Source organism: Macaca nemestrina, chromosome 16, assembly GCF_043159975.1.
Source record: "Macaca nemestrina isolate mMacNem1 chromosome 16, mMacNem.hap1, whole genome shotgun sequence".
In the NCBI taxonomy this organism is placed as follows: Eukaryota; Metazoa; Chordata; class Mammalia; order Primates; family Cercopithecidae; genus Macaca; species Macaca nemestrina.
This window is the reverse complement of record NC_092140.1, coordinates 18,915,116-18,933,796: the sequence shown is the minus strand read 5'-3', so window position 1 is coordinate 18,933,796 and position 18,681 is coordinate 18,915,116. Positions and strand designations below refer to the sequence as shown.

General features: G+C 39.4%; 1 long non-coding RNA gene and 1 pseudogene across 1 annotated transcript in view; one reads left to right on the top strand and one right to left on the bottom strand.

The window, feature by feature from the left end:
- LOC105477293 (uncharacterized) overlaps positions 1–12,043 on the top strand; it is a 93,361-nt gene extending 81,318 nt beyond the window's left edge. Inside the window, exons 3-4 of the long non-coding RNA XR_011615108.1 lie at positions 2,721–2,804; positions 11,812–12,043. This is a non-coding gene — a long non-coding RNA (uncharacterized lncRNA). The remainder of the gene's footprint in view (positions 1–2,720; positions 2,805–11,811) is intronic.
- LOC105477301 (bromodomain-containing protein 7 pseudogene) lies at positions 4,265–6,095 on the bottom strand (annotated as a pseudogene).
- Positions 12,044–18,681: the final 6,638 nt, after the last annotated feature.

The window sequence follows — 18,681 nt, the reverse complement described above, 5'->3', positions numbered from 1 at the left end:
AGTAGCTGGAATTACAGACGCTCGCCACTATGCCCAGCTAATTTTTATATTTTTAGTAGAGATGGGGTTTCACCATGTTGGCCAGGCTGGTATCGAACTCCTGACCTCAAGGGATCCGCCCACCTCGGCCTCCCAAAGTGCTGGGATTACAGGCATAAGCCACCATGCCCGTTCTATTTCTTAATTAAGGATCAAGAGAACATAAACACTGATGATGGATTCATGGGTCACTATTTTTTTTTTTTTTTTTTTTTTTTTTGAGACAGAGTCTCACTTTGTCGCCCAGGCTGGAGTGCGGTGGTGCGATCTTGGCTCACTGCAAGCTCAGCCTCCTGGATTCTCGCCATTCTCCTGCCTCAGCCTCCCGTGTAGCCGAGACTACAGGCGCCCGCCACCCCGCCCGGCTAATTTTGTGTATTTTTAGTAGAGACGGGGTTTCACCGTGTTAGCCAGGATGGTCTGGATCTCCTGATCTCGTGATCCGCCCGCCTTGGCCCCGAAAAATGCTGGGATTACAGGCATGAGCCACCGCGCCCGGCCTCATGGGCCACTTTTAAGTTGCCTTTAATACAATGGGCAGGCTTGCCTCACTTCCCTCTTGAAAGGTTAGTTTTTCATCCATTCATGCAGTAAGATGCTGTGATGTTAGCTGCCAACACTAGCACACATTACATACCGCCCATTGCCCCAGAGTGCAGCCTGTTGTAGGATATGAAAGGCCATATTCTGGTAGTCTAGAATTAAAAATTGTCTCTTAAAAATTCACATAACAACAAAAAATTCATTTTCTCTTAGCTCCCTTAATATATTCTGGGATCATGTTTTATAACCCAAATCAATAAGATTTCTTTACTCATAAAAGTTGTAAACATTCTCTGTGGAAAGTTGAAAATTAAATCATACAGAAGAAATAAGAATCACCTATAAGCCTGCCACCTAGAATAAACTCATAGTTTGTTTTTGTGTACAAAAAATTTCATTTCTTTTAAATTCAAAAAAAATTATTGAATGTCTGTTATGACCTAGGGGTAAATCAGTGGAGGATAAGAACAAATCTTTGGCAATTTAAAAAAATTATGGGCCAGGCGCAGTGGCTCAAGCCTGTAATCCCAGCACTTTGGGAGGCCAAGACAGGCGGATCACGAGGTCAGGAGATTGAGAGCATCCTGGCTAACACGGTGAAACCCCGTCTCTACTAAAAACATACAAAAAAAAAAACTAGCCGGGCGGGGTGGCGGGCACCCGTAGTCCCAGCTACTCGGGAGGCTGAGGCAGGAGAATGGCGTGAACCCGGGAGGCGGAGCTTGCAGTGAGCTGAGATCCGGCCAGTGCACTCCAGCCTGGGCGACCGAGCAAGACTCCATTTCAAAAAAAAAAAAAAAAAAAAAAAATTATGATCACACAGGTTATAAGGTTCATATTTCCCACATAAGCATTGCAGCAAGTATACTTTCCTGTATTTTAAAATATTCTTTTAAAAACATGAATTTTAATACTTGCATATGATTGGGCTATAATTTCCAAATAGTGATCATTTATGTTGTTTTCCATCTTTTATTATTAAAAATAATGCTGTCAAAAATAAGTTGAATAAACTTGTATATAAAAATTTCAGTTTTGTATATAAAACTTTCAAAATCATAAATTTTCAAAAAATAATAATTTATAATTATTCAATAATAAATTAATAGTTAATCCTTAGAACAGATTGATTAGAGAATTACTAAGTCAAGTATATCTTTATCTTAAGCATATTTATACACATTGCTAAATTACCTACAAAATTATACCAACTTATACTCATAGCCAACTTTGAGAGTATTCACTTCTCTATTTATTCAAAAACACTGCTGTTATAACTGTAAACATTTTTAGCTAACTTTGTAGGCAAATATCCTATCTTTAATTATTGGCAAAGTTGAAGATTTTCATGTTTATTGGCCATTTGCATGTATTATGTATGATTTGACTATTCTTGTCTTTGCCCATTTTTTATGTTGAGTGTCTTTTATTGATAAGTACTCTTTATATATCAAATCATCTGTCAGATATGACTCAACTATTCTTCTACTTTGTTTTTTGCCTTTAAATGAATTATGGCTTTAAAAAAATATATAGGAGTTTTGAATGTTTTCATAAGTTTCATTTGTTAATATTTTTCTTCATGGCTTTCTGCCTTTGATTTCATGCTTGAATGTCTTTCTCCAATGTAAAGTAAAAGAAATTCAACTCTCTTTCTTGTAGTTGCTATGCTTATTTTTATATTTAAATCTTTAATCTCTTTGAAATTTATTTTGGCATATAGCAATGCAGATATTCAACTTTACTTTTTCTCCAATAGCTATGTAATTGTCTCATTTACTGGTAAATCTTCCTTTTGTAAGTGATTTATGACGTCTTTATAAAACACTACATTTCTTCCTGAACTAGAATAACTCAGTTACTTTCTTTCATGGATATGCTAAAATCCTGTGTATTTTGCTATTCTGGCCAATTATTCCAGGAACAGCCATCCACAAGTCTTACTATGAAAAATAGAGTAAAATTGGTGTCTCCAGATTTGAAAGTTTTCCATTTCTATCTTAAAAACAAAAACTGTGAACTTTTTTAGGTGCTCAAAATAAACTCTTATTAAGTCACTGGTGTTTTTTTCAGCTTTGTTTGTTACAGCAGAAGGCATTATCTTTTTTTTTTTTTTCCCTTTTCAACTTTTATTTTAGGTCCAGGGGGTACATGTGCAGATTTGTTACATGAATAAGTTGCATGTTGCTGGAGACTGGCATACAAATAATGTCATCACCCAGGTAATGAGCATGGTACTTGACAGGTAGTTTTTCAACCCTCACCCTCCTCCCTCTCTCCACCCTCAAGTAGGCCCTGGTGTCTGTTGTTCTCCCCTTTGTGTCCATGTGTACTCAACGTTTAGCTCTCAGTTATAAGTGAGAACATGCAATATTTGATTCCTGTGCTAATTCGCTCAAGATAGTGGCCTCTAGCTGCATCTATGTTGCTGCAAGGGCACAATTTTGTTCCTTTTTATAGCTACATAGTATACCATGGTGTACTGCATTTTCTTTATCCAGTCCATTGTTGATGGGCATCTACGTTGATTCCATGTCTTTGCTATTATAGATAGTGCTAAAATGAACATATGAATGCATGTATCTCTTTGGTAGAATGGTTTATATTCCTTTGGGTGTATACTCAGTAATGGGATTGCCAGGTTGAATAGTAGCTCTAAGTCCTTTGAGAAATCTCAAAAATGCTTTCCACAGTGGCTGAACTAATTTACATTCCCACCAGCAATGTGTAAGAGTTCTCTTTTCTCTGCAGCCTCCCAAACATCTGTTAATAGCCATTCTGACTAGTGGGAGATGGTATCTCATTGTGGTTTTAATTTGCATTTCTCTAATTATTAGTAATGTTAAGCATTTTTCCTATGCTTTTTGGCAATATGTATGTCTTCTTTTGAAAAGAGTCTGTTCATATCATTTGCCCATTTTTTAAAGGGGTTGTTTTTCACTTGTTGATCTGTTTAGGTTCCTTACATATTCTGGATGTTAGGCCTTTATCAGATGCATAGTTTACAAGTATTTTCTCCTACAGATTGTCTGTTTACTTTGTTGTTGTAACTGCTTTTGGAGACTGTCACGAAATCTTTGCAAAGGCTTGTCTAGAATGGTATTTCCTAGGTTTTCTTCTAGGGTCTGTATAGTTTGAGGTCTTACATTTAAGTATTCATCTATCTTGAGTTGATTTGTATATACAGTCAAAGGAAGGGGTCCAGTTTCAATCTTCTGTGGATGACTAGCCAGTTATCCCAGGACCATTTATTGAATAAGAAGTCCTTTTCTCATTGCTTGTTATTGTCAACTTTGTTGAAGATCAGATAGTTATAAATGTGAAGCTTTATTTCTGGGTTCTCTAACCTGTTTTATTGGTCTATGTGTCTGTTTTTGTATGATGCTTTTTTGTTTGTTTGTTTTGGTTACCATCGCCTTGTAGTATAGTTTGAAGTTGGATAACATGATACCCCTAGATTTGTTCTTTTTGCTTAGGATTGCTTTAGCTATTCATGCTCTTTGTTGGTTCCATGTGAATTTTATTTATACTTATTTATTTTTTTCCCCTCTGGAACATTCAAATTCACTGTTCCAAAGTTTAATTAAAAACACAATTTAAAAATATTTAATATCTTCTGAAAAGTGTTTCTAAGTTAAGAATGAAAAAGTATATAATAATATATAATCAAATACCAGGTGCCTCAACTCCCACCAGGTCCACACTCAGCAACATCCATCTTTTTAGGTTCTTTGAGATCTTCTGTTAAATCTACAAAGTTGTCTTCCATGATGGGGGAAAGAATGGAAATCCCCATTGCTTTTTGAAATTCATACATGCTTACAATATCACCTGGAGTTACTTGCTGTGCAAGTTTTTAAGATTATTGGTCACTTGTTCAGCGAGATGCATTTCTCTGCAGGAGGCACCTAAGAGACAGATCATACTGGGAGGGGGTCTGGTGCTCAAATACTCGTTCTGGGCTTCCTGGAGCTCCCTGAATAATTTGGTGGCCTCATCAAGTTTCTTCTGAATACTTCAGGTTCTTCAGAGTCAAAAACTTCAACTGGAACACCAAAGTTTACTACTTTCAGTGCTGTGACCCTGTCTTGTGTATTAGGGTCCAAACACCCTGCTGGTTCTAGTTCTATAATCTCCATTTCTTTTGCTGTGTCAAGTGTCCTAGTATGGCCTTCATCTTCAGGCGATGACATCTCCAACTCTTGTAGGGTCCTGAAATTCCCTCCTTTTGTTAAAACATCCAGTAAACTATCTGCCATAACATATGGATAGTCTTGGCATGTGGCCCAAAACTCATGGATGCTGAAATCAGTTGGAAGATCAGAGTCTTCCCCATGGGTTGGATATATTAAATCAGAATCATCCTTGCTGATATTTCCAAAAGTGGAGTCATAACACGGTGCATAAGAACTGTAGGGTCCATAATTCAAATCTCACACTTCTACAATGGGATCCACAGGAAGGAGAAGTCCCAACGTTTGTTGTTCCATCTGGTTTTCTTCTTTCAAATTTGCACTGACTGTTCACAAGCTGTCTGGTCAGCTTTCCTCCAGATTCCTTCACGATTTGGTCAAGCTGCTCCTGCTCTCTCTCTCTGAATTATTGCTTTTAAACTTATCTTCAAGCACATCTTTGTCTACATTTTAATTTTCTTTGCCAGGACTCTTGAAAGCTTGTGCTTCAGCATCTCCAGAGTCCTCTCTCTCTCGACCAGCAACCTCCATCCTCCCCACTCTGCCTCCATCCTCCCCAGTCTGTTCTATCTTTCTGCTTTTGAGTTTCTTGCAAGTCATCCATGAAGTCTATACTCTGCTTCAGGCTCTGAATTCTTTCCTGGCTAAGAATTGTCATCCCCGAGTGCAACAGCTTTTTTGCAGCTGTATAGTAAATGCTCTCTGGTTTGTTGTAAATCATGGCATTAGTGCACATTAGTTTGAAGTTATCATTTAGTTCTATCGACTGGTAGTCATTGTTCTTGACCTTTTCTTTCATAGTACTAAAATCCCTTGGTTGTTTAATGATCATGGAGTAGCCAGGAGCAATATAATCAGTCACAGGAAATGAAAAGAAAGCACTTGGGTCTTTTCTCTGCAATTGTCTCATCAGTTGATTCAAAGTTTCTTGAAGGGGTGTCTGTTCTACTTCTTCTTGTTTGGCTAAAGAGCTCGTGAGAGGATCTCACAGGGGCATGACACTGGAGGTCTTTTTCTGCCTCATTCTCCACAAGGTCTCAATCCCGCTTCTTTTTATCCTCCTTAACTCTTCTACATTTTATCTCTTTATCTTCCCCTGGAACCTGTTTCTCGCCTTTCTTTCTCTTTTTCTGCATTCTGTCCTTGTGTTTGTCATGATCTTACTTGCCTTCGAAGAGGTTGGAGTCATGCTCTGAGCTACCCGTGGAGAGTTCGGTGACTTCGTTCCCTCCTACTTTGAGGACCAGCCTCAAGGGCTTCTATACATACTCCTCATAGAAGTGTTTTTTCGACTTGGCGTTCCCTGTGCTTCTTGCCCATGTCCTATCAGCTCCGGTGCCCGCCCCCAGAGCGAAGACCAGGCCCACAGCGCAGCTTCTGGTCCAGGCCAGGCCAGCGAAGGGCGGGAGCAGCCCGCAGAGGCCCCATGTGAATTTAAGAATAGTTTTTTCTAATTCTGTGAAAAACGATGTTGGTAATTTGATAGGAAATAGCACTGAATCTGTAAATTGCTTTGGGCAGTATGACCATAGCAACATTTATTCTTCTTATTCATGAGCATGGAATGTTTTTCCATTTGTTTTTGTTGTCTCTGATTTCTTTCAGCCGTGTTTTATAACTCTTGTTGGAGAGATTGTTCGCCTCTGTGATTAGCTGTATTCCTAGGTATTTTATTCTTTTTGTGGCTCTTGTGAATAGAATTGTATTCTTTATTATTATTATTATTATTATTATACACCATCCTTCTGCAGCATAGAATTGCATTTTTGATTTGGTCCTCAGTTTGGATGTTTTTGATGTATAGAAATACTACTGATATTTGTGTGTTGATTTTGTATCCTGAAATTTTACTGAAGTTGTTTATCAATTCTAGGAGGCTTTGGGCAGAAGCTGTGGGGATTTCTAGGTATAGAATCATATTGTCTATGAAGAGAGATCATTCAACTTACTCTTTTCCTATTTGGATTCCTTTTATTTCTTCCTCTTGCCTGGTTGCTTTGGCTAGGACTTCCAGTATTATATTGAATAGGAGTCATGAGAGTGAGGATCCTTCTCTTATTTCAGTTCTCAGGGAGAATGCTTCCAGTTTTTGCCTGTTCAGTATGATGTTGGCTGTGGGTTTGTCATAGATGACTCTTACTATTTTGAGTTATGTTCCTTCATTTCCTAGGTTGAATGTCTTCAACATGAAGAGATGCTGTATTTTATCAAAAGCCTTTTCTGCATCTATTGAGATGGTCATGTGGTTTTTGTTTTTAGTTCTGTTTCTGTAATGAATCACATTTCTTGATTTGCATATGTTGAACCAACCTTGTATGGCAGGGATAAAGCCTACTCAATCATGGTGAATTAGCTTTTTGATAGGTTGCTGGATTCACTTTGCTTGTATTGTGTGGAAGAATTTTTGTGTCTATGTTCACCAGGATATTGACCTGAAGTTTTCTTTTTTTGTCATGTCTCTGCCAGGTTTTGGTATCAGGATGATGCTGGCCTCACAGAATGAGTTAGGGAGGCTTCCCTCCTCCTCAGTGTTTTGGAATAATTTCAATAGGATTGGTACAAGCTCTTCTTTATATGTCTCATATAATTCAGCTGTGAATTTGTGTGGTCCAGAGCTTTTTTGGGTTGGCAGGTTTTTTATTACAGATTCAATTTCAGAACTCATTATTGGTCTGTTCAGGATTTCAAATTCTTCTTGGTTGAATTATGAGAGGTTCTATGTATCCAAGAATTTACCCATTACTTCTAAGTTTTCTAGATTGTGTGCATAGAGGTGTTCATAATAGTCTCTGAGGGCTTTTGTATTTCTGTGGAGTTGTTGGTACTGTCACCTTTGTGATTTCTGATTGTGTTTATTTGGATCTTCTCTCTTTTTTTCTTTCTTTTTTTTTTTTTTTTTGAGACGGAGTCTGGCTCTGTCACCCAGGCTGGAGTGCAGTGGCCGGATCTCAGCTCACTGCAAGCTCCGCCCCCCGGGTTTATGCCATTCTCCTGCCTCAGCCTCCCGAGTAGCTGGGACTACAGGCGCCTGCCACCTCGCCCGGCTAGTTTTTTGTATTTTTTAGTAGAGACGGGGTTTCACCGTGTTCGCCAGGATGGTCTCGATCTCCTGACCTCGTGATCCGCCCGTCTCGGCCTCCCAAAGTGCTGGGATTACAGGCTTGAGCCACCGCGCCCGGCCCTCTCTTTTTTTCTTTATTAATCTAGGTAGTGGTCTATCAATCTTATTTATTCTTTCAAAGAAGTAACTTTTAGTTTCATTGATTTTTTTGTATGAAATTTCATTCATTTTAGCTCTGATTTTGGTTATTTCTTTTCTTCTGCTAGTTTTGCAGTTGGTTTGCTCTCGAAAACTGTGAACTTTTTAAAGATTCTTTTGTGTGTGTCTGATACAGAATAATGCATGCCTGTGGACCCGTGAACACCTGGGCCCCACATAAGCTTTCCTCCATGTGCCTTTGGTATCTCAGTTCCAGGTATCCTTTGGGCTATGTTCAGACATCTTGTAGACCTTAGTAGTGAGGCCATGATATCCAGGAGCACATTCTGTTTTCAACAGAAAATAATAATTCAGCTCAGTTCTTGAGTTGTGTAGTCTTCAGTTAAATGATTTCCTTTATTTTTTGATTTCAACATTAATACATTTCAGAATTTCTTTTACTTTTGTAAAAACCATTCTCAAGAATGTCTCCATTGCTCAACCTCACTCCAGACATTATTTTATGTAATCCCCTTTTCTCTCTGAAACCCATCCCAACTGCTTTCTTTTCAGTTCGTTTTCTTCTACATGCGTAGAGACTAGATCCCTTGAAAGCTTCCCTTGCCATTAAAAATAAAGTCCTTTGACAATTTATTAAGATGTAAGTTTAAAATTTTGTCTAGTTAGTATATTGAGTGTACAATTTTCTAGGTTTCTGATAAATTTTTAAACTTATAAGAAATTGGCTTTAGCTGTTATCGTGAAATAATATATGCAGGTATTTAGTACATTGCATGGTCTTTGTCACATAGTAGGCACACCCAAAATGTGAGGTTCCTTCCTGCATTTCCTGTACTACAATATATCTATGTCTCCCCATGAGATATACATTTCTCATTGGCAGAGACTACCACCTGCCTTTCAAACTCTAGCTCCTAGCATAAGACTTGCTACAGAGCCAGCCTTAGATAACGATTTCATGATTAGATACCTGAAAGAAAGGATAATTAACAAATGCATAATATGATTAGAAAAGTAGTATATTATACACCCCAGTTTTTCAATCTCAATTACTGTCAAAAATTTTTTACTAATTCTGCTTGCCTACTTTCATTTTTTTGTAGTTATGATCCAGACTCTTAATATATAATGTAATTGTACTAATGTTTACATTAAGTTTCTCTTCTCTTTGAGTTCTACAGACTTATCTCTAGCTATTATACATAATTTTTACATAATATTAATATTAAGATATGATTTACAGTGTACTCTCTTCTTAACATTATTCATTTTACCATATTTTGTGGTTTCAAAGAGCTTTCAAATTTATTTTTGCCTCCTCTTTCCCTTCCTCCTCCTCTTTCTCTTTCTTCCTTTACAATCCGGAAGTCTTCTTCTTCTTCTTCTTTTTTTTTTTTTTCCACCTGTTATACCATGAATTCCATTAATAGACTCCAGCAGCTCAGGCTCCTTTTCACTGATTCTCACAAAGTGTGCTTCTCTGGGTGGAACAGGCTGCAGCTTCAGGTTTCTCTTTAGCTTCACTCTTTATTCTGATGATTTTCCTTCACACACTTTCAGAAAGTCATCTTGGCTCTTAGAGTGTTTAAATATGCCCAATATGCATATTAATTCTCTTGGCAAGAATCTTGCCCTTAACTTGTTTGTTTACAATGATGCCAATAGCATGCTAGGTAACTTTGTAGACTCTTCTAGTTTTGCCATGGTGACATTTGTGGGGCATTTCTTTTTGGACAGTGCCCATTCCCTTGGTGTCTACAGTATCGCCCTCCTTGTAGATATGCACTTATGTGGCCAAAGGTACAACTCCGTTTTCTCAAAGACCTCAGCAGTTGCCTGTCTTCTTTCCTCTGTGTTCGTCCTTTTATCAAATTACTGGAAGCTGGGAGTTGAGGCCAAAAGGTACTTTCCTCTTCTTAAAAGTAACCTGACTGTTGTATCTCTTCTTGCCTAGAATTGTGCTATTTCCTGTATTATTCTTCTTCTGGGACTCGAATTCCAACCATTAGACTTGCTTCTTGTTTTCTTTGGCTTTGACCTTTATTGATGTCTCCTTTCCTTCCCCTTTTTCCCCATCTCCTTTGCTTCTCTTTCTTTCCCTTCATTTTTCTTCCTTTTTTGGGGAAACTTCAAGGAAATATTTTCCTCTTTTAAGGAAATATTTATTTACCTTCTATCTGTTGTTTTTGGATCATGCCAAACCATCCTTTGAGTTTTGTTTTCTCTCATGTTCCCTCCTGAAATCCATCCTGTCAATACTCCCTGCCATTCCACCCCTCACAACCTCATCCCATTCTCTTCTCCCTGTGCCCTTCTCTTACACTCAGAAAAGTTCTGTGCACTTTTTGTGGCATGTTACCTGTTTTGGTTTTTCTTCTGTGTTTTCATTCTGAGCCCTCAGAGCTGGCCCAGCAAACCTGCCTGGGCTTAGCAGTAAACCTGTGTCCTTTTTTATTACAAAGAGCAGACACATCTCCATAACCAAGACATTCTCACAGAGGAATGTGTGTGTGTTTCTGTATCAACTTTAATCTTTTGCTGACTCAAAAAGTCAAACCAAGTTAAAGAAAATCATAAAACAGCCCAAAACTGACAGGTTTTGAACCGTGATATTCCCTCTTTCTTCAAGTCTATATGATATATTTCCTTATTCCAATAAAATGTTTACTGTTATTTTTACTGAAACTGGTACTGCAACAAAAATATCTTTTTATTATTGTACTGTACACTTTAAAATGGCTAAGATGGTCAATTGAGTATTTTTAAATTTATTTATTTATTTATTTATTTATTTATTTTTGAGACAGGGTCTCACTTTGTCACCCAGACTGGAGTGCAGTGGTGTCAACACAGCTCACTGCTGGTGTCAACAGGCTCACTCCTTGACCTCCCAGGCTGAAGTGTTCCTCCCGCCTCAGCTTCCTGAGTAGCTGGGACTACAGGTGTGTACCATCATGCCCAGCTATTTTTTTTTTTTTTTTAATTTGAGTAGGGATGAGGTCTCACTATGTTGCCCATGATGGTCTCAAACTCCTGAGCTCAAGTGATCCTCCTGCCTCAGCCTCCCAAAGTGCTAGGATTACAGGCATGAGCCAGCACTCCTGACCTTCAATTGAGTATTATGTGCTTTTTACCACACACAAAAAATTTTTAATTGAGGTCAGAATGTTTTCCATCTCCACAGGTATGTTCTTAAGGAGAATGAATTGCATTCTGAATCATTAGGAATGTTTTCCAAAAGCACTTATCTTTTTCTCTTAATACTGCATCCAAAATAAATGTTTTTTCCCCTAATATTATGAATCACCCACTAAGCTCTTTGCTTCCTAAGATTTGAATTGTAAAGGTTCTTGTATGAAGAAAAAGCTCAATAAGTGTTTGTCGGATGAATGGGTAAACCTTAATTTATCTCATGCCAGTTGTAATAATAATTAATATCTTCATCACCACTACTGTTACATCATATTTACCGCAACAGCTAACATGTATTGGCACTTGCTATGTGCCAGGGAATAATCCTTCAGAGATATTATCTAATCATAGCAACTGTATGTAACTTTGTTTTTCTTTAAAATAACTTAATTTGGATTTCAAGATCTCATTCTATCAAGGTTATAGCTGCTTTTATCTCACACACTTCTGGGTTGTTTTTGGGTTTGTTTCTGGGTTGTTTTTTTAAGTTTCAGGGTAGTGACAGACACTTTTTTTTAACCAGTATAACTGCCCCCACCCCAACTCCTTTATTTACAGACTCTTGATACCATGTTGAGCAGCGAAGTGTCAGCTGACTATTCCTTTCCTTTGCCTTCTTTCCAGCTGGGGTAACCAATTCTGGCCAGTGAGATAAGAAGAAGTCAGCTGAAAATTTCTAGCGAAGCTTTTGATTTCAGATGGCTTGATGCTAGCTCCTCCCTCCCTCTTCCTTCTTCCTGCTTTGATCTCAGATGTGATGCCTGGAGCTGGGGCAGCAATCTTATGACCATGCAGGAACAGCCAAAAATTACAAACACATTGTTGAACTATAGAACCAATTTGTGTAACCATCTGTTTTTTGGACATCTTATTATGTGAGAGAAATAAAGGTCTCTTTCTAAAGTCATTAGAATTGTCTTTTATGCTACTTGCAGTTGAATGTATTCTGAAGTAATACATGAGAGTTATAGAGTGCCATGGGTGTGATGGTTCTATTTTGTATTAGGGTCACAATTATCCCATCTAGTCCTTCATTACCATTCCACACAGGTCATCACTGAGGTGTCTTGTATGGAACGACTGTTGTAAGCCCTGCAACCTTCTATTCTAGATCTTCACTATGATGGTGTTGATGGCAAGGGTCCCATCTATTTCTGTGCCACTCAGGGATACGAGGATATTTTCAAGGCTGGCTGTGGCTCTGTGGTGGACTATTACAATGATGGCTCTGATTTAACCACACCTTAAGGTATTCATGCCTTATATAGTCCTCCCCACATTGACTCTAGACTTGATCTCATGACTTACTTTGGCTGATGGGTCATTAGCAAACAGGGCAAGCAGAGGCTCAATAAGGTGCTGTACATTGGGACTGGTCTGCTTGGAATGTTCCCAGCCACCACAGTATGCGAAACCCAAGCCCTACAGTGAAGCCAGTAGAAGAAAACTGAGGCACTCCAGTTGACTCCCAACTGAGCAACCAGCCAACCACTACCAGCAACTGCCACCTATGCAAGTAAGCCATCTTGGGTAGTCCAGCCTAGTTGCACCTCCAAATGACTCCAGCCTCAGGTGAACCATGTGGAGCAGGCATCTGAGCCCAGGTAATTCACAGAATCATAAGAGGTAATAAAATGCCTGATGACTTAAGCCACTAAGGTCTGGGGTAGTTTGTTTCACAGTAATAGGTAACAGGAAAAGGCCTCTTCTTAGGTACAAAATGATTTAGAGAGTCACAGTGTTATAATGAATAGTACAGCTATATAATTATTAAAATAGATAAGTATTTACTTTTGCATTTTTGCTGCAAGTTCTATATATATATATATATATATCATATGAAACACAAGAAGCCTGATACATTGATAAGCCATTTATCAATGTATCAATACATTTTCTATTCTATTCTAGTTAGCATTTATATAGTGCTCATTCTCACAGAATATAGGGGCTTTACAATATTATTATTTAGCATTTATATAACACTTTTTGCCTTCAGTGGATACCACAAATGATTTTACTTTAAAATCATTTAAATTTTAAAAGTACTTTAAAATCATTGAAATTTTAAAATTATTTCATAACTCTTTTTGTGGAGGAGAAAACGTATAACCCATATTGGGCCCAAATATATGTTCCCTGAGCATGTGTATATGTTGACTGTATGGAGGACTGGGTCCAAGGCAATGAGTACAAATGGAGCAACAATATCATTGCAACAAAGACCATACCAGAAAATCTGTATATATGTGTGTGTTTGTGTGTGTGTGCGTATTAAAACGAGTCCTAGCCAATTGCTCCCTTCAAGCAATATTTGATACAAATATCCTAGAAGCCATAAATGTGTTTGAAAAACAATTCCAGCCAGAGCCAATGCGCTGTGGTAGACCAGAGCAAAAACTCTGGAGTGAGACAGACGGACAAGGCCTTCAAGCCTCTCTGATGATCAGTTTTTTCATTCATAAAATGAGTACGTGTTTCCTAGGGTGGTTGTGAAGTGTAAAGTGTATTAGTCTGTTTTCACGCTGCTAATAAAGACATACCTGAGACTGGGCAATTTACAAAAGAAAGAAGTTTAATTGGACTTACAGTTCCACGTGGCTGGGGAAGTCCTGGAGATGAAACGTTATATAAATATTGCTAGTCAGTTATAATCAGCCATAACAAAGCCATATGTTTTGTGACCAAGAGAACTGACAAAGGCAACGTGACCAACTCAGCATCCAATAAAACAGCATTTATTAATTGCAGAAACACAACAGTGGAGGGGGCTAATATTTAGGACAGCTGAGGCAAAATGCAAGGAAATGGTGAATGGCATGAAAATGTTGAGAATGTAGGGTAAATGCTGGATCAAAAAAACTGAAAAATTGCCCTCTCAGAGTTATGCTGGCATTAAATAAGAACTAATTATATTTTACAATTATAGCCAAATTCAGACTTGGAAAAAGAAAAACCCACCGGCATATAAGACCTAAAGAATAATATCTGGCCAGGGGTGGTGGCTCACACCTGTAATCTCAGCACTTTGGGAGGCCAAGGTGGGTGGATCACCTGAGGCCAGGAGTTCGAGACCAGCCTGGCCAACACAGTGAGACCTTGTCTTTACTAAAAATGCAAAAATTAGCTGGGCATGGTGGCACGTGCCTGTAGTCCCAGTTACTCGGGAGGCTGAGGCAGGAGAATCACTTGAGCCTGGGAGGCAGAGGTTGCAGTGAGCTGAGATCACGCCACTGCACTCCAGCGTGGGTGACAAAGCAAGGCACCGTCTCTAATAATAATAATAATATCTGTTGCAGGTACATAAACATATAAAATTCTTAATACCGTTTCTACCAGGTCAGTCTGCTGCTAAAAGCCCTCAGCGCTCCCACTGCTGAGCTAAACCACACTCCCAGAACCTGTCCTAAAGCACTCATCCTGCTTCCTCCAAAGGCTGCCATTCCCCCCACTTGAACCTTCCGAAAGGGCAAAATCATGGCCCATTTCTGCTCAGAGCTCCTTCCTGCCTCTTTATTAAGATCTGTGCCCCCACCTTAAAGAAATGTCCTCTCCTCATTTCAGCCTTTATATTTCATACTATCAAGCATGTCGGAAATCACATTCTCCACTATTACTTGGTTCAGCAAATATTTATGGACTGCCTAGTAGGTACTTGGACTTCTCTAGACTCTGGGGACACAGCAGTGAAAGGACAGACAGAAATCCTTCTGTGGGGGAGTGGTGAGGGAGACAGCCAATGAAAAGATAATATCCATGAAGCATTTCCCTCTCTCTCCTGTGTTAGTTTCCCAAGGCTGCTGCAACCAATTACCAAAAACTGGGTGACTTAAAACAACAGAAATGTATTCTTTCGGCCAGGAGACATGGCTTACGCCTGTAATCCCAGCACTTTGGGAGGCTGAGGTGGGCAAATCACCTGAGGTCAGGAGTTTGAGACCAGCCTGGCCAACATGGTGAAACCCTGTCTCTACTAAAAATACAAAAATTAGCTGGTGGTAGCACGCGCCTGTAATCCCAGCTATTCGGGAGGCTGAGGCAGGAGAATCGCTTGAACCTGGGAGGCGGAGGTTGCAGTGAGCCGAGATCGTGGCACTGCACCCTGCTGTCTCTGGGAGGATCCTTCCTCGCCTTGTGCAGTTTCTGTTGGCTGCAGGCTGTCCTGGAGGCAATATCACTCCAGTCTGCCTCGGTGGTCACACTGCCGCTCCTCACCTGCCTGAGTGTCTGTGTGAAGTCTCCCTCTGACTCTCTCTCTCATAAGGACACTTGTCATTGGATTAACGCCCACCCAGATAATCCAGGATGATCTCATTTCAAGATTCTTAATTAAATCTGCAAAGACCTTTTTGTTTTGTCCCCCAAATCAGGTCACAATGCCAAGTTCCAGGGATTTGAAGTAGATATCTTGGAGGGGACCATTTTTTGACCTACCACATCCCCCGACTCTATGTATGTAGCGGAAGTTTCCATCTTTTTTTGAAAGTACCCACTTCACTTACTTTTATTTTTTGAAAAATCATATTCTGTTTTGTCCATGGCTAGTTATGGACATGTTTTTAATATCCCTCTTCCTTTTTCTCCATCCCCTGCCCTGACCCCCATCACCCACATGTAACCAGCAGCAGCTCCTTTCAGCTCTCCCTTCAAGATACATCTCAAATGGATTTTTTTTGTCTTTCTCCACTGCTTCCACTCTGGTCTCAACAGCACTGGTTTTTACCCAGATTCTTGCTGTAGCCTCCTCTATATCCTCCCTGACTCACCATGTCCCTCACAACAGCCAGAGTGGAAGCTGTTCAAGAGTAGACCAGAGCCCTGGTGAGGTCTCTCTACCTAATGCCCCCATACAGCGCACATGATGAAAGGATAATGTATTTGTGGTTCCTAGGTTTACCGGCTGTCTCCTCGCTCAGCGTTGGAAGGTAGGTGCCACCAGAGCATTTTGTGTGTGTGTGTGAGAGAGAGAGAAAAAGTTAAGATGGACATCAGGAACATAGAATTTAAAACGAACATTGCAGGTAACTCTGGGGATCTGAACCAAAGCAGGCATTCCAGCACCATCTACTCCTATTAGAAGGATCACCCCAGGACATGGCAAGATTCTTACTCAGCCAGGACGTCCTCAGTTAGGGTTACAGCACTGAATCTCCTTAGGCGGGAAGGGGATCAACACCTTTTGGAAACATTTCCACAGGGGCCAAATAAGAAATTTCTGGCTGGCCTTAAATCAACCTAAAATTACATAGTCATTTTATCTGAATCTTCACACACTCAAATTTTACTCTAATTCGGTCAGTCCTAAATTGTGGCTTCCAGAGCAGAGCCATTAGCATCATCTGGGAACTCCTTAGAAACGCAAATTTTGAGGTTCTGCCCCAGATCTACTGCTTCTGGCTTTGGGGTGGAGCCAAGGTGTCTGTGGTAGAACAAACCCTCCAGGTGTTTCTGATTCTTAATAAGTTTGAGAACCACCGCTCTAAGCGCTTTAAATGGCTTTAATCACTCTCATTTGTGTTAAGCTTGTTTCTCGATCCCATCTTTGTTATTTGAGAGTTAGGTAGCCTCCTACTATGTCTATCCTATTTCTTTTTCTAATGGAAACTTCTTGAAAAAATGTTTTTCACATATTTACATTACATAGAAGAAAACTAGCTACATGCCAAGGTGTTGTCTGTGATAATGTAATTTAGGTGATCTTTACTTTTTTAAAAAAACATGTAGAAAAATTTAATATGTACTGTGTTGTAAAAAAATATATTGGTTGGGGTTGGTGGTTCATGTCTGTAATCCCGGCACTTTGGGAGGCCAGGAAGATGGGTCACTTGAGCCCCAGAGTTCAAGACCAGCCTGGGCAACGTGGCGGGACCCCATCTCTACAAAAAATACAAAAGAATTGGATGGGCATGATGGCACACACCTGTAGTCCCAGCTACTCAGGAGGCTGAGCTGGGAGAATCACCTGAGCCCAGGGAGGTTGAGGCTGCAGTGAGCCGTGATCGTGCCACTGCATTCCAGCCTGAACAACAGAGTAAGACCTTGTATCAAAAAGAAAAAAAAAATGTTATTATTCTCTGCATCACCAAGTAGTTGATGTGAAGGAGCTCTTTTCTTGAGCTTCCACAGAGCATTATTTTTTCCTTGAAAATTATATTACTTTTAAGAAAGTATATGAAAAAGGTGGAAACTCAAATTCGTGTGATATAAAGAGCTTTTTAAAAAATGAATTGGTGGTGCTGGGGCCTGAGGTAGCCATTCAAGAAACTTAAAGTTGGATTCCTACAATGTAGATCATGAAAAACTCTGAAGATCTAAGTGTCAATACTGAAGACATGGAAGTGCTATAAAAAATGTGGAAATTCCTTTATAAACTTAAAGTAGGAAAGGTCTTTCTAATTATGACTCAAATGTCAGAGCCACTCTAAAGAGATTCCTAATTTTAACTTCGTTTAAAAAACCCAAACCTACTATTTGATGTCACTACCACATATCACCATACAAATAATAAACTGAAAAAAAAAATAGAATTTGCAATTAACCAAAGGATAATCTCCCGACTTTAAATAAACAAGAATCCGTGATCCATTAGAAAAATAAGGCAAAGGACCTGAACAAAAAAGAAATACAAATGGTTCTTAAATAGGTGAAAAGATATTTATCTACCTTATGTAAGAAAAATATGAATAAAACTTTGCTAAAAGCCATTTTTAATTTATAAGATTAGATTAAACAAATAAGTTGGGCAACACACACGTTGGCAAGGATGTGGAAAACAGATGCTCACAAGCATTACTGATGAGAGTGTAAAATAAGTGTCGCTGCTATGGAGGGCAATTTGGCAATCGTTATCAAAATGAAAAATACCCTTTGAACCGCAAGCCCCTTTCCACATATTTATCCTACAAAGACACCTGCAAACTGTAAAAATTGAGGTATATACAAGATTCTTCATGGCGGCATTATTTTGGTAATAGTCAAAAAGAAGAAACAAATACAGTGAAACATCCACACAGTGGACTGCTATGCAGCTGTGACAATAAATGAGGAAGCTTTATGCATGTACTCTTATGGAAATATCACTGGGATAAATGAACTGAAAAGAACAAAGTGCAAAGCAGTGTATGTAATGTTTTGTGTAAGAAAGGGGAGAGGATAACAACATGCTTTCATATTTGCTTATATCTGCAAAAAGAACTCGGGAAGAATGCAGAGGAAACTAAATGAGTAGTTGTTCATAGAGAAGTGGAAGAGATGAAAACCAGAGTAGAGGTGACGACGCAGGGCAGGTGAGCCCTCAAATTGGGGCTTAGCCCGGGAAGGTCCGTGGCTTCCCCCAGGAAAGAATTCAAGGGCAAGCCAGTGGTATTAGCAACTTTCACTGAACCAACAGTGTACAGCAGCAGAAGTACTGCTCCCTGCAGAGTACGCCTACCCCATAGGCAGTGCGCCCCAAATAGCTGCTCGAAGGCAGTGCTGCAGTCATATTTATACCCA